Here is a 14,851-nt window from a genome sequence, read left to right on the forward strand (position 1 = left end):
CTGCATTAAAGAAGGGGTGCACCGGTCCTGGAGATACTGCAATACCAGGTCAATGCGTGGAGTGGACAGAGCAAGCTCTTTTTCCATCTCCCTGTTCTAAAAATCCATTTAATATATGGTCCCCAGATAGGGGACGTATCAGATATTAAACTGATAAGAACAGATACTACACTTGATCTTAGCCAAAAGGCCGAGAAGCGATAACCAGAATTGGTTTCCGACTACGGTGCCACCCAAGGATTCTGAAAAGTCCATTTGTGGAGATGGCCACCTGGACTCCCGTTAAGAAGACATGCTGTCAACCTCTAGATCCCTCACATGCCTGCACTTTTCGGCTTGCTGCTGCTGCAATCCACGCGTTTTAGATCTGCATAACTCCACCTCTTTTAGCACAGTACCCTCAACCCCCGGCTGTTCCCACCCGCCTCAACACCGTTGGAAGGGAGGAGAACCAATTAAGGCGGGGGGGGGGTGGAACGAGCAGCTGTCTACCCTTAGCAGGAGGGTTGCTGATTAATTACCTCTCCTGCTGCTGCTGGCTGTCCAGCAGCAGACTGAAGGTGGCTGCTGCTGTGCGCAGGTATATAAAGGCTCAGAGCCTATTATGACACGCGCAGCCAGCGTTCCATTGCCACATTCCGTCTACTGCAGGTGGGATACCTGGATGGCTGAATGTCACTGAGAAGCTCACAGAGACCGCCATAAGCAACAGTTTAAAAGAATGCCACAGACTAATCAACCAAACTTTTTGGGTTGGTTTCTCTTTTATAGTCTGCAGGCATTAAATGAAAGAAGTCAGTGTTCCAGCAGAGGGAGACAACGTTTCAGAAAAGGCATTGTAGCAAACCAAAAAAGAAATTTTAAGCGCAGCAGAGTAACCAGCTCACATACCTGTTAGCTCAGGTGAGTTTAAAAGGCTGCTGTTGATAACAAGGGCATTTGCTAAATAGATGGTGTGTGTGCAACAATATACTGAAAGGTCAATTATATTGTGCAGCTTATCTCACCACCTGTAGTTATTTAGGTGAAAGCTCCAAAATGCTTGCCTAATATGTCTGTTTATCCAAAAGGAAGTATAGAGGGAGAGCTAGATAGATAGCATTGCATTACATTACATTACATGGCAATGCAATGCACAGTTGCTGAAGTTGAACCAAAATGAGCTTGTCATCTGGCTTCTGCAACTTTTAACATGAAAAATCCAATGAGGAGAAGAAAAGCAAAGCCAAAGAGTCCATCCCAAAATCCGACAAACAAGCAAAATGAACAAAAAGCATTGAATTCAATTCTTTCTGATTTTAGAAACTGCATTAAAGAAGGGGTGCACCGGTCCTGGAGATACTGCAATACCAGGTCAATGCGTGGAGTGGACAGAGCAAGCTCTTTTTCCATCTCCCTGTTCTAAAAATCCATTTAATATATGGTCCCCAGATAGGGGACGTATCAGATATTAAACTGATAAGAACAGATACTACACTTGATCTTAGCCAAAAGGCCGAGAAGCGATAACCAGAATTGGTTTCCGACTACGGTGCCACCCAAGGATTCTGAAAAGTCCATTTGTGGAGATGGCCACCTGGACTCCCGTTAAGACGACATGCTGTCAACCTCTAGATCCCTCACATGCCTGCACTTTTCGGCTTGCTGCTGCTGCAATCCACGCGTTTTAGATCTGCATAACTCCACCTCTTTTAGCACAGTACCCTCAACCCCCGGCTGTTCCCACCCGCCTCAACACCGTTGGAAGGGAGGAGAACCAATTAAGGCGGGGGGGGGGGTGGAACGAGCAGCTGTCTACCCTTAGCAGGAGGGTTGCTGATTAATTACCTCTCCTGCTGCTGCTGCTGCTGGCTGTCCAGCAGCAGACTGAAGGTGGCTGCTGCTGTGCGCAGGTATATAAAGGCTCAGAGCCTATTATGACACGCGCAGCCAGCGTTCCATTGCCACATTCCGTCTACTGCAGGCGGGATACCTGGATGGCTGAATGTCACTGAGAAGCTCACAGAGACCGCCATAAGCAACAGTTTAAAAGAATGCCACAGACTAATCAACCAAACTTTTTGGGTTGGTTTCTCTTTTATAGTCTGCAGGCATTAAATGAAAGAAGTCAGTGTTCCAGCAGAGGGAGACAACGTTTCAGAAAAGGCATTGTAGCAAACCAAAAAAGAAATTTTAAGCGCAGCAGAGTAACCGGCTCACATACCTGTTAGCTCAGGTGAGTTTAAAAGGCTGCTGTTGATAACAAGGGCATTTGCTAAATAGATGGTGTGTGTGCAACAATATACTGAAAGGTCAATTATATTGTGCAGCTTATCTCACCACCTGTAGTTATTTAGGTGAAAGCTCCAAAATGCTTGCCTAATATGTCTGTTTATCCAAAAGGAAGTATAGAGGGAGAGCTAGATAGATAGCATTGCATTACATTACATTACATGGCAATGCAATGCACAGTTGCTGAAGTTGAACCAAAATGAGCTTGTCATCTGGCTTCTGCAACTTTTAACATGAAAAATCCAATGAGGAGAAGAAAAGCAAAGCCAAAGAGTCCATCCCAAAATCCGACAAACAAGCAAAATGAACAAAAAGCATTGAATTCAATTCTTTCTGATTTTAGAAACTGCATTAAAGAAGGGGTGCACCGGTCCTGGAGATACTGCAATACCAGGTCAATGCGTGGAGTGGACAGAGCAAGCTCTTTTTCCATCTACCTGTTCTAAAAATCCATTTAATATATGGTCCCCAGATAGGGGACGTATCAGATATTAAACTGATAAGAACAGATACTACACTTGATCTTAGCCAAAAGGCCGAGAAGCGATAACCAGAATTGGTTTCCGACTACGGTGCCACCCAAGGATTCTGAAAAGTCCATTTGTGGAGATGGCCACCTGGACTCCCGTTAAGAAGACATGCTGTCAACCTCTAGATCCCTCACATGCCTGCACTTTTCGGCTTGCTGCTGCTGCAATCCACGCGTTTTAGATCTGCATAACTCCACCTCTTTTAGCACAGTACCATCAACCCCCGGCTGTTCCCACCCGCCTCAACACCGTTGGAAGGGAGGAGAACCAATTAAGGCGGGGGGGGGGTCTGGGGTGGAACGAGCAGCTGTCTACCCTTAGCAGGAGGGTTGCTGATTAATTACCTCTCCTGCTGCTGCTGCTGCTGGCTGTCCAGCAGCAGACTGAAGGTGGCTGCTGCTGTGCGCAGGTATATAAAGGCTCAGAGCCTATTATGACACGCGCAGCCAGCGTTCCATTGCCACATTCCGTCTACTGAAGGCGGGATACCTGGATGGCTGAATGTCACTGAGAAGCTCACAGAGACCGCCATAAGCAACAGTTTAAAAGAATGCCACAGACTAATCAACCAAACTTTTTGGGTTGGTTTCTCTTTTATAGTCTGCAGGCATTAAATGAAAGAAGTCAGTGTTCCAGCAGAGGGAGACAACGTTTCAGAAAAGGCATTGTAGCAAACCAAAAAAGAAATTTTAAGCGCAGCAGAGTAACCAGCTCACATACCTGTTAGCTCAGGTGAGTTTAAAAGGCTGCTGTTGATAACAAGGGCATTTGCTAAATAGATGGTGTGTGTGCAACAATATACTGAAAGGTCAATTATATTGTGCAGCTTATCTCACCACCTGTAGTTATTCAGGTGAAAGCTCCAAAATGCTTGCCTAATATGTCTGTTTATCCAAAAGGAAGTATAGAGGGAGAGCTAGATAGATAGCATTGCATTACATTACATTACATGGCAATGCAATGCACAGTTGCTGAAGTTGAACCAAAATGAGCTTGTCATCTGGCTTCTGCAACTTTTAACATGAAAAATCCAATGAGGAGAAGAAAAGCAAAGCCAAAGAGTCCATCCCAAAATCCGACAAACAAGCAAAATGAACAAAAGCATTGAATTCAATTCTTTCTGATTTTAGAAACTGCATTAAAGAAGGGGTGCACCGGTCCTGGAGATACTGCAATACCAGGTCAATGCGTGGAGTGGACAGAGCAAGCTCATTTTCCATCTCCCTGTTCTAAAAATCCATTTAATATATGGTCCCCAGATAGGGGACGTATCAGATATTAAATTGATAAGAACAGATACTACACTTGATCTTAGCCAAAAGGCCGAGAAGCGATAACCAGAATTGGTTTCCGACTACGGTGCCACCCAAGGATTCTGAAAAGTCCATTTGTGGAGATGGCCACCTGGACTCCCGTTAAGAAGACATGCTGTCAACCTCTAGATCCCTCACATGCCTGCACTTTTCGGCTTGCTGCTGCTGCAATCCACGCGTTTTAGATCTGCATAACTCCACCTCTTTTAGCACAGTACCCTCAACCCCCGGCTGTTCCCACCCGCCTCAACACCGTTGGAAGGGAGGAGAACCAATTAAGGCGGGGGGGGGGTGGAACGAGCAGCTGTCTACCCTTAGCAGGAGGGTTGCTGATTAATTACCTCTCCTGCTGCTGCTGCTGCTGGCTGTCCAGCAGCAGACTGAAGGTGGCTGCTGCTGTGCGCAGGTATATAAAGGCTCAGAGCCTATTATGACACGCGCAGCCAGCGTTCCATTGCCACATTCCGTCTACTGCAGGCGGGATACCTGGATGGCTGAATGTCACTGAGAAGCTCACAGAGACCGCCATAAGCAACAGTTTAAAAGAATGCCACAGACTAATCAACCAAACTTTTTGGGTTGGTTTCTCTTTTATAGTCTGCAGGCATTAAATGAAAGAAGTCAGTGTTCCAGCAGAGGGAGACAACGTTTCAGAAAAGGCATTGTAGCAAACCAAAAAAGAAATTTTAAGCGCAGCAGAGTAACCAGCTCACATACCTGTTAGCTCAGGTGAGTTTAAAAGGCTGCTGTTGATAACAAGGGCATTTGCTAAATAGATGGTGTGTGTGCAACAATATACTGAAAGGTCAATTATATTGTGCAGCTTATCTCACCACCTGTAGTTATTTAGGTGAAAGCTCCAAAATGCTTGCCTAATATGTCTGTTTATCCAAAAGGAAGTATAGAGGGAGAGCTAGATAGATAGCATTGCATTACATTACATTACATGGCAATGCAATGCACAGTTGCTGAAGTTGAACCAAAATGAGCTTGTCATCTGGCTTCTGCAACTTTTAACATGAAAAATCCAATGAGGAGAAGAAAAGCAAAGCCAAAGAGTCCATCCCAAAATCCGACAAACAAGCAAAATGAACAAAAAGCATTGAATTCAATTCTTTCTGATTTTAGAAACTGCATTAAAGAAGGGGTGCACCGGTCCTGGAGATACTGCAATACCAGGTCAATGCGTGGAGTGGACAGAGCAAGCTCTTTTTCCATCTCCCTGTTCTAAAAATCCATTTAATATATGGTCCCCAGATAGGGGACGTATCAGATATTAAACTGATAAGAACAGATACTACACTTGATCTTAGCCAAAAGGCCGAGAAGCGATAACCAGAATTGGTTTCCGACTACGGTGCCACCCAAGGATTCTGAAAAGTCCATTTGTGGAGATGGCCACCTGGACTCCCGTTAAGAAGACATGCTGTCAACCTCTAGATCCCTCACATGCCTGCACTTTTCGGCTTGCTGCTGCTGCAATCCACGCGTTTTAGATCTGCATAACTCCACCTCTTTTAGCACAGTACCCTCAACCCCCGGCTGTTCCCACCCGCCTCAACACCGTTGGAAGGGAGGAGAACCAATTAAGGCGGGGGGGGGGGTGGAACGAGCAGCTGTCTACCCTTAGCAGGAGGGTTGCTGATTAATTACCTCTCCTGCTGCTGCTGCTGCTGGCTGTCCAGTAGCAGACTGAAGGTGGCTGCTGCTGTGCGCAGGTATATAAAGGCTCAGAGCCTATTATGACACGCGCAGCCAGCGTTCCATTGCCACATTCCGTCTACTGCAGGCGGGATACCTGGATGGCTGAATGTCACTGAGAAGCTCACAGAGACCGCCATAAGCAACAGTTTAAAAGAATGCCACAGACTAATCAACCAAACTTTTTGGGTTGGTTTCTCTTTTATAGTCTGCAGGCATTAAATGAAAGAAGTCAGTGTTCCAGCAGAGAGAGACAACGTTTCAGAAAAGGCATTGTAGCAAACCAAAAAAGAAATTTTAAGCGCAGCAGAGTAACCAGCTCACATACCTGTTAGCTCAGGTGAGTTTAAAAGGCTGCTGTTGATAACAAGGGCATTTGCTAAATAGATGGTGTGTGTGCAACAATATACTGAAAGGTCAATTATATTGTGCAGCTTATCTCACCACCTGTAGTTATTTAGGTGAAAGCTCCAAAATGCTTGCCTAATATGTCTGTTTATCCAAAAGGAAGTATAGAGGGAGAGCTAGATAGATAGCATTGCATTACATTACATTACATGGCAATGCAATGCACAGTTGCTGAAGTTGAACCAAAATGAGCTTGTCATCTGGCTTCTGCAACTTTTAACATGAAAAATCCAATGAGGAGAAGAAAAGCAAAGCCAAAGAGTCCATCCCAAAATCCGACAAACAAGCAAAATGAACAAAAAGCATTGAATTCAATTCTTTCTGATTTTAGAAACTGCATTAAAGAAGGGGTGCACCGGTCCTGGAGATACTGCAATACCAGGTCAATGCGTGGAGTGGACAGAGCAAGCTCTTTTTCCATCTCCCTGTTCTAAAAATCCATTTAATATATGGTCCCCAGATAGGGGACGTATCAGATATTAAACTGATAAGAACAGATACTACACTTGATCTTAGCCAAAAGGCCGAGAAGCGATAACCAGAATTGGTTTCCGACTACGGTGCCACCCAAGGATTCTGAAAAGTCCATTTGTGGAGATGGCCACCTGGACTCCCGTTAAGAAGACATGCTGTCAACCTCTAGATCCCTCACATGCCTGCACTTTTCGGCTTGCTGCTGCTGCAATCCACGCGTTTTAGATCTGCATAACTCCACCTCTTTTAGCACAGTACCCTCAACCCCCGGCTGTTCCCACCCGCCTCAACACCGTTGGAAGGGAGGAGAACCAATTAAGACGGGGGGGGGGTGGAACGAGCAGCTGTCTACCCTTAGCAGGAGGGTTGCTGATTAATTACCTCTCCTGCTGCTGCTGCTGCTGGCTGTCCAGCAGCAGACTGAAGGTGGCTGCTGCTGTGCGCAGGTATATAAAGGCTCAGAGCCTATTATGACACGCGCAGCCAGCGTTCCATTGCCACATTCCGTCTACTGCAGGCGGGATACCTGGATGGCTGAATGTCACTGAGAAGCTCACAGAGACCGCCATAAGCAACAGTTTAAAAGAATGCCACAGACTAATCAACCAAACTTTTTGGGTTGGTTTCTCTTTTATAGTCTGCAGGCATTAAATGAAAGAAGTCAGTGTTCCAGCAGAGGGAGACAACGTTTCAGAAAAGGCATTGTAGCAAACCAAAAAAGAAATTTTAAGCGCAGCAGAGTAACCAGCTCACATACCTGTTAGCTCAGGTGAGTTTAAAAGGCTGCTGTTGATAACAAGGGCATTTGCTAAATAGATGGTGTGTGTGCAACAATATACTGAAAGGTCAATTATATTGTGCAGCTTATCTCACCACCTGTAGTTATTTAGGTGAAAGCTCCAAAATGCTTGCCTAATATGTCTGTTTATCCAAAAGGAAGTATAGAGGGAGAGCTAGATAGATAGCATTGCATTACATTACATTACATGGCAATGCAATGCACAGTTGCTGAAGTTGAACCAAAATGAGCTTGTCATCTGGCTTCTGCAACTTTTAACATGAAAAATCCAATGAGGAGAAGAAAAGCAAAGCCAAAGAGTCCATCCCAAAATCCGACAAACAAGCAAAATGAACAAAAAGCATTGAATTCAATTCTTTCTGATTTTAGAAACTGCATTAAAGAAGGGGTGCACCGGTCCTGGAGATACTGCAATACCAGGTCAATGCGTGGAGTGGACAGAGCAAGCTCTTTTTCCATCTCCCTGTTCTAAAAATCCATTTAATATATGGTCCCCAGATAGGGGACGTATCAGATATTAAACTGATAAGAACAGATTTTTTTGATTGAATATATCTTTTATTAGCACAAAAAATAAGTTAACAGACAGTGTACAGTGCCGCAGCCCAGTACACACAGAATTCTACATCATATTTACATAGCATGAGGATACGACGCACTAACTAGACACATCACACCCCTATGCTACACAAAACACTCAATCTGAAAGAAAAAGCATGTCAATCAATACAGTACGACGAACCGTGATAAGGGATGGGGATTGGGAAAAAGGGGATGGGGAGGGGAAAATCACAGGCCCGAAGCTTTATTGAAAGACAAGACACATAAGGGGAGAGGGGGAGGAGGGGTTTAGTCCTCATCCTCGTCCTCCGGACCGTCCACGAAGGAATAGTCTCTGAGCAGGCTGTGGATCAGCCTGCGGCAGTCCTGGATGGACATCCTCTCCCTCCTCAAGATGAGCCGGTTCCTGGCGAACTGATAAGAACAGATTTTTGATTGAAGCTGCATCCAAGGCACTGAAAAATGTGACCGAAGTCACACCAAAACAGCGCACGAGGGGAGGATTCATGTGGACCCTTCCCGGAGGAGAGGGTCCCCAATAAACCATCCCCATCCCTCCGAGCCAGAAGGCCACAGCGAGGGTCAGGGATCTCCGATGCTCTCCCTAGCCGAAGCCGGAGAAGAGCCGTTTTCGTGCTCCCAGCTTCCATCTAGGCTGCCACCCTAGTGGAGCTGGAGCCTGTGTTGGTTTCTCAGCCCAAAGCTGACCGGACCTCCGACCGGGTTTATAAAAATTCCCCTTCCTAGCCCGGAGGCCAGGAATAGGGGGGGTTGCTCAGAAAGTATGATTGGCAAAGGTGCGGCGTGCTACGAAGCCAAGTCTCTCTGGGGTTCCCAGTCCCAGTAAGCTTGGACTCCCACCAGGGCGCCTACTCCTGGGGCACATTGCTCCAAAGCCCTCACACTTACCCAGCCTAGTGACTTCGATCCTGGAGGGCCATGTTTTCCATCAGATAACTCTATGAGCCACCTGGCGTACTAACAAGGGCACCAAACCAGTGTGTAATATGCATCAATTTACTAGGGCAGCCCAAGGACAAAACTGCCTTTTCAAAAGATACTACACTTGATCTTAGCCAAAAGGCCGAGAAGCGATAACCAGAATTGGTTTCCGACTACGGTGCCACCCAAGGATTCTGAAAAGTCCATTTGTGGAGATGGCCACCTGGACTCCCGTTAAGAAGACATGCTGTCAACCTCTAGATCCCTCACATGCCTGCACTTTTCGGCTTGCTGCTGCTGCAATCCACGCGTTTTAGATCTGCATAACTCCACCTCTTTTAGCACAGTACCCTCAACCCCCGGCTGTTCCCACCCGCCTCAACACCGTTGGAAGGGAGGAGAACCAATTAAGGCGGGGGGGGGGGGTGGAACGAGCAGCTGTCTACCCTTAGCAGGAGGGTTGCTGATTAATTACCTCTCCTGCTGCTGCTGCTGCTGGCTGTCCAGCAGCAGACTGAAGGTGGCTGCTGCTGTGCGCAGGTATATAAAGGCTCAGAGCCTATTATGACACGCGCAGCCAGCGTTCCATTGCCACATTCCGTCTACTGCAGGCGGGATACCTGGATGGCTGAATGTCACTGAGAAGCTCACAGAGACCGCCATAAGCAACAGTTTAAAAGAATGCCACAGACTAATCAACCAAACTTTTTGGGTTGGTTTCTCTTTTATAGTCTGCAGGCATTAAATGAAAGAAGTCAGTGTTCCAGCAGAGGGAGACAACGTTTCAGAAAAGGCATTGTAGCAAACCAAAAAAGAAATTTTAAGCGCAGCAGAGTAACCAGCTCACATACCTGTTAGCTCAGGTGAGTTTAAAAGGCTGCTGTTGATAACAAGGGCATTTGCTAAATAAATGGTGTGTGTGCAACAATATACTGAAAGGTCAATTATATTGTGCAGCTTATCTCACCACCTGTAGTTATTTAGGTGAAAGCTCCAAAATGCTTGCCTAATATGTCTGTTTATCCAAAAGGAAGTATAGAGGGAGAGCTAGATAGATAGCATTGCATTACATTACATTACATGGCAATGCAATGCACAGTTGCTGAAGTTGAACCAAAATGAGCTTGTCATCTGGCTTCTGCAACTTTTAACATGAAAAATCCAATGAGGAGAAGAAAAGCAAAGCCAAAGAGTCCATCCCAAAATCCGACAAACAAGCAAAATGAACAAAAAGCATTGAATTCAATTCTTTCTGATTTTAGAAACTGCATTAAAGAAGGGGTGCACCGGTCCTGGAGATACTGCAATACCAGGTCAATGCGTGGAGTGGACAGAGCAAGCTCTTTTTCCATCTCCCTGTTCTAAAAATCCATTTAATATATGGTCCCCAGATAGGGGACGTATCAGATATTAAACTGATAAGAACAGATACTACACTTGATCTTAGCCAAAAGGCCGAGAAGCGATAACCAGAATTGGTTTCCGACTACGGTGCCACCCAAGGATTCTGAAAAGTCCATTTGTGGAGATGGCCACCTGGACTCCCGTTAAGAAGACATGCTGTCAACCTCTAGATCCCTCACATGCCTGCACTTTTCGGCTTGCTGCTGCTGCAATCCACGCGTTTTAGATCTGCATAACTCCACCTCTTTTAGCACAGTACCCTCAACCCCCGGCTGTTCCCACCCGCCTCAACACCGTTGGAAGGGAGGAGAACCAATTAAGGCGGGGGGGGGGGTGGAACGAGCAGCTGTCTACCCTTAGCAGGAGGGTTGCTGATTAATTACCTCTCCTGCTGCTGCTGCTGCTGGCTGTCCAGCAGCAGACTGAAGGTGGCTGCTGCTGTGCGCAGGTATATAAAGGCTCAGAGCCTATTATGACACGCGCAGCCAGCGTTCCATTGCCACATTCCGTCTACTGCAGGCGGGATACCTGGATGGCTGAATGTCACTGAGAAGCTCACAGAGACCGCCATAAGCAACAGTTTAAAAGAATGCCACAGACTAATCAACCAAACTTTTTGGGTTGGTTTCTCTTTTATAGTCTGCAGGCATTAAATGAAAGAAGTCAGTGTTCCAGCAGAGGGAGACAACGTTTCAGAAAAGGCATTGTAGCAAACCAAAAAAGAAATTTTAAGCGCAGCAGAGTAACCAGCTCACATACCTGTTAGCTCAGGTGAGTTTAAAAGGCTGCTGTTGATAACAAGGGCATTTGCTAAATAGATGGTGTGTGTGCAACAATATACTGAAAGGTCAATTATATTGTGCAGCTTATCTCACCACCTGTAGTTATTTAGGTGAAAGCTCCAAAATGCTTGCCTAATATGTCTGTTTATCCAAAAGGAAGTATAGAGGGAGAGCTAGATAGATAGCATTGCATTACATTACATTACATGGCAATGCAATGCACAGTTGCTGAAGTTGAACCAAAATGAGCTTGTCATCTGGCTTCTGCAACTTTTAACATGAAAAATCCAATGAGGAGAAGAAAAGCAAAGCCAAAGAGTCCATCCCAAAATCCGACAAACAAGCAAAATGAACAAAAAGCATTGAATTCAATTCTTTCTGATTTTAGAAACTGCATTAAAGAAGGGGTGCACCGGTCCTGGAGATACTGCAATACCAGGTCAATGCGTGGAGTGGACAGAGCAAGCTCTTTTTCCATCTCCCTGTTCTAAAAATCCATTTAATATATGGTCCCCAGATAGGGGACGTATCAGATATTAAACTGATAAGAACAGATACTACACTTGATCTTAGCCAAAAGGCCGAGAAGCGATAACCAGAATTGGTTTCCGACTACGGTGCCACCCAAGGATTCTGAAAAGTCCATTTGTGGAGATGGCCACCTGGACTCCCGTTAAGAAGACATGCTGTCAACCTCTAGATCCCTCACATGCCTGCACTTTTCGGCTTGCTGCTGCTGCAATCCACGCGTTTTAGATCTGCATAACTCCACCTCTTTTAGCACAGTACCCTCAACCCCCGGCTGTTCCCACCCGCCTCAACACCGTTGGAAGGGAGGAGAACCAATTAAGGCAGGGGGGGGATGGAACGAGCAGCTGTCTACCCTTAGCAGGAGGGTTGCTGATTAATTACCTCTCCTGCTGCTGCTGCTGCTGGCTGTCCAGCAGCAGACTGAAGGTGGCTGCTGCTGTGCGCAGGTATATAAAGGCTCAGAGCCTATTATGACACGCGCAGCCAGCGTTCCATTGCCACATTCCGTCTACTGCAGGCGGGATACCTGGATGGCTGAATGTCACTGAGAAGCTCACAGAGACCGCCATAAGCAACAGTTTAAAAGAATGCCACAGACTAATCAACCAAACTTTTTGGGTTGGTTTCTCTTTTATAGTCTGCAGGCATTAAATGAAAGAAGTCAGTGTTCCAGCAGAGGGAGACAACGTTTCAGAAAAGGCATTGTAGCAAACCAAAAAAGAAATTTTAAGCGCAGCAGAGTAACCAGCTCACATACCTGTTAGCTCAGGTGAGTTTAAAAGGCTGCTGTTGATAACAAGGGCATTTGCTAAATAGATGGTGTGTGTGCAACAATATACTGAAAGGTCAATTATATTGTGCAGCTTATCTCACCACCTGTAGTTATTTAGGTGAAAGCTCCAAAATGCTTGCCTAATATGTCTGTTTATCCAAAAGGAAGTATAGAGGGAGAGCTAGATAGATAGCATTGCATTACATTACATTACATGGCAATGCAATGCACAGTTGCTGAAGTTGAACCAAAATGAGCTTGTCATCTGGCTTCTGCAACTTTTAACATGAAAAATCCAATGAGGAGAAGAAAAGCAAAGCCAAAGAGTCCATCCCAAAATCCGACAAACAAGCAAAATGAACAAAAAGCATTGAATTCAATTCTTTCTGATTTTAGAAACTGCATTAAAGAAGGGGTGCACCGGTCCTGGAGATACTGCAATACCAGGTCAATGCGTGGAGTGGACAGAGCAAGCTCTTTTTCCATCTCCCTGTTCTAAAAATCCATTTAATATATGGTCCCCAGATAGGGGACGTATCAGATATTAAACTGATAAGAACAGATACTACACTTGATCTTAGCCAAAAGGCCGAGAAGCGATAACCAGAATTGGTTTCCGACTACGGTGCCACCCAAGGATTCTGAAAAGTCCATTTGTGGAGATGGCCACCTGGACTCCCGTTAAGAAGACATGCTGTCAACCTCTAGATCCCTCACATGCCTGCACTTTTCGGCTTGCTGCTGCTGCAATCCACGCGTTTTAGATCTGCATAACTCCACCTCTTTTAGCACAGTACCCTCAACCCCCGGCTGTTCCCACCCGCCTCAACACCGTTGGAAGGGAGGAGAACCAATTAAGGCAGGGGGGGGGGGTGGAACGAGCAGCTGTCTACCCTTAGCAGGAGGGTTGCTGATTAATTACCTCTCCTGCTGCTGCTGCTGCTGGCTGTCCAGCAGCAGACTGAAGGTGGCTGCTGCTGTGCGCAGGTATATAAAGGCTCAGAGCCTATTATGACACGCGCAGCCAGCGTTCCATTGCCACATTCCGTCTACTGCAGGCGGGATACCTGGATGGCTGAATGTCACTGAGAAGCTCACAGAGACCGCCATAAGCAACAGTTTAAAAGAATGCCACAGACTAATCAACCAAACTTTTTGGGTTGGTTTCTCTTTTATAGTCTGCAGGCATTAAATGAAAGAAGTCAGTGTTCCAGCAGAGGGAGACAACGTTTCAGAAAAGGCATTGTAGCAAACCAAAAAAGAAATTTTAAGCGCAGCAGAGTAACCAGCTCACATACCTGTTAGCTCAGGTGAGTTTAAAAGGCTGCTGTTGATAACAAGGGCATTTGCTAAATAGATGGTGTGTGTGCAACAATATACTGAAAGGTCAATTATATTGTGCAGCTTATCTCACCACCTGTAGTTATTTAGGTGAAAGCTCCAAAATGCTTGCCTAATATGTCTGTTTATCCAAAAGGAAGTATAGAGGGAGAGCTAGATAGATAGCATTGCATTACATTACATTACATGGCAATGCAATGCACAGTTGCTGAAGTTGAACCAAAATGAGCTTGTCATCTGGCTTCTGCAACTTTTAACATGAAAAATCCAATGAGGAGAAGAAAAGCAAAGCCAAAGAGTCCATCCCAAAATCCGACAAACAAGCAAAATGAACAAAAAGCATTGAATTCAATTCTTTCTGATTTTAGAAACTGCATTAAAGAAGGGGTGCACCGGTCCTGGAGATACTGCAATACCAGGTCAATGCGTGGAGTGGACAGAGCAAGCTCTTTTTCCATCTCCCTGTTCTAAAAATCCATTTAATATATGGTCCCCAGATAGGGGACGTATCAGATATTAAACTGATAAGAACAGATTTTTTGATTGAAGCTGCATCCAAGGCACTGAAAAATGTGACCGAAGTCACACCAAAACAGCGCACGAGGCGAGGATTCATGTGGACCCTTCCCGGAGGAGAGGGTCCCCAATAAACCATCCCCATCCCTCCAAGCCAGAAGGCCACAGCGAGGGTCAGGGATCTCCGATGCTCTCCCTAGCCGAAGCCGGAGAAGAGCCGTTTTCGTGCTCCCAGCTTCCATCTAGGCTGCCACCCTAGTGGAGCTGGAGCCTGTGTTGGTTTCTCAGCCCAAAGCTGACCGGACCTCCGACCGGGTTTATAAAAATTCCCCTTCCTAGCCCGGAGGCCAGGAATAGGGGGGGTTGCTCAGAAAGTATGATTGGCAAAGGTGCGGCGTGCTACGAAGCCAAGTCTTTCTGGGGTTCCCAGTCCCAGTAAGCTTGGACTCCCACCAGGGCGCCTACTCCTGGGGCACATTGCTCCAAAGCCCTCACACTTACCCAGC

The 14,851-nt window shown here is 45.9% G+C and overlaps 11 non-coding genes and 1 pseudogene across 11 annotated transcripts; all 12 read right to left on the reverse strand.

Moving 5' to 3' along the window:
- Positions 1-11: 11 nt before the first annotated feature.
- On the reverse strand, positions 12-202 carry LOC141187456 (U2 spliceosomal RNA). The gene has a single exon (XR_012261640.1). It is a non-coding gene; the product is annotated as a U2 spliceosomal RNA (small nuclear RNA).
- A 1,114-nt stretch (positions 203-1,316) lies between these two features.
- LOC141187457 (U2 spliceosomal RNA) lies at positions 1,317-1,507 on the reverse strand. Its single transcript, XR_012261641.1, has one exon. It is a non-coding gene; the product is annotated as a U2 spliceosomal RNA (small nuclear RNA).
- A 1,121-nt stretch (positions 1,508-2,628) lies between these two features.
- Positions 2,629-2,819, reverse strand: LOC141184979 (U2 spliceosomal RNA). Its single transcript, XR_012259684.1, has one exon. It is a non-coding gene; the product is annotated as a U2 spliceosomal RNA (small nuclear RNA).
- Positions 2,820-3,945: 1,126 nt separating this feature from the next.
- LOC141185422 (U2 spliceosomal RNA) lies at positions 3,946-4,136 on the reverse strand. The gene has a single exon (XR_012260086.1). It is a non-coding gene; the product is annotated as a U2 spliceosomal RNA (small nuclear RNA).
- A 1,120-nt stretch (positions 4,137-5,256) lies between these two features.
- Positions 5,257-5,447, reverse strand: LOC141187458 (U2 spliceosomal RNA). The gene has a single exon (XR_012261642.1). It is a non-coding gene; the product is annotated as a U2 spliceosomal RNA (small nuclear RNA).
- Positions 5,448-6,568: 1,121 nt separating this feature from the next.
- On the reverse strand, positions 6,569-6,759 carry LOC141187459 (U2 spliceosomal RNA). Its single transcript, XR_012261643.1, has one exon. It is a non-coding gene; the product is annotated as a U2 spliceosomal RNA (small nuclear RNA).
- Positions 6,760-7,879: 1,120 nt separating this feature from the next.
- On the reverse strand, positions 7,880-8,073 carry LOC141185697 (U2 spliceosomal RNA). The gene has a single exon (XR_012260331.1). It is a non-coding gene; the product is annotated as a U2 spliceosomal RNA (small nuclear RNA).
- Positions 8,074-9,054: 981 nt separating this feature from the next.
- On the reverse strand, positions 9,055-9,153 carry LOC141186156 (U2 spliceosomal RNA; annotated as a pseudogene).
- Positions 9,154-10,275: 1,122 nt separating this feature from the next.
- Positions 10,276-10,466, reverse strand: LOC141187460 (U2 spliceosomal RNA). The gene has a single exon (XR_012261644.1). It is a non-coding gene; the product is annotated as a U2 spliceosomal RNA (small nuclear RNA).
- A 1,121-nt stretch (positions 10,467-11,587) lies between these two features.
- LOC141187463 (U2 spliceosomal RNA) lies at positions 11,588-11,778 on the reverse strand. Its single transcript, XR_012261646.1, has one exon. It is a non-coding gene; the product is annotated as a U2 spliceosomal RNA (small nuclear RNA).
- A 1,120-nt stretch (positions 11,779-12,898) lies between these two features.
- LOC141187464 (U2 spliceosomal RNA) lies at positions 12,899-13,089 on the reverse strand. Its single transcript, XR_012261647.1, has one exon. It is a non-coding gene; the product is annotated as a U2 spliceosomal RNA (small nuclear RNA).
- A 1,122-nt stretch (positions 13,090-14,211) lies between these two features.
- Positions 14,212-14,393, reverse strand: LOC141185635 (U2 spliceosomal RNA). Its single transcript, XR_012260277.1, has one exon. It is a non-coding gene; the product is annotated as a U2 spliceosomal RNA (small nuclear RNA).
- Between the last annotated feature and the right edge of the window lie 458 nt (positions 14,394-14,851).

Source organism: Phyllobates terribilis, unplaced genomic scaffold (assembly GCF_046119375.1).
Source record: "Phyllobates terribilis strain yellow unplaced genomic scaffold, ASM4611937v1 Scaffold_40__1_contigs__length_11209783, whole genome shotgun sequence".
Taxonomy (NCBI): domain Eukaryota; kingdom Metazoa; phylum Chordata; class Amphibia; order Anura; family Dendrobatidae; genus Phyllobates; species Phyllobates terribilis.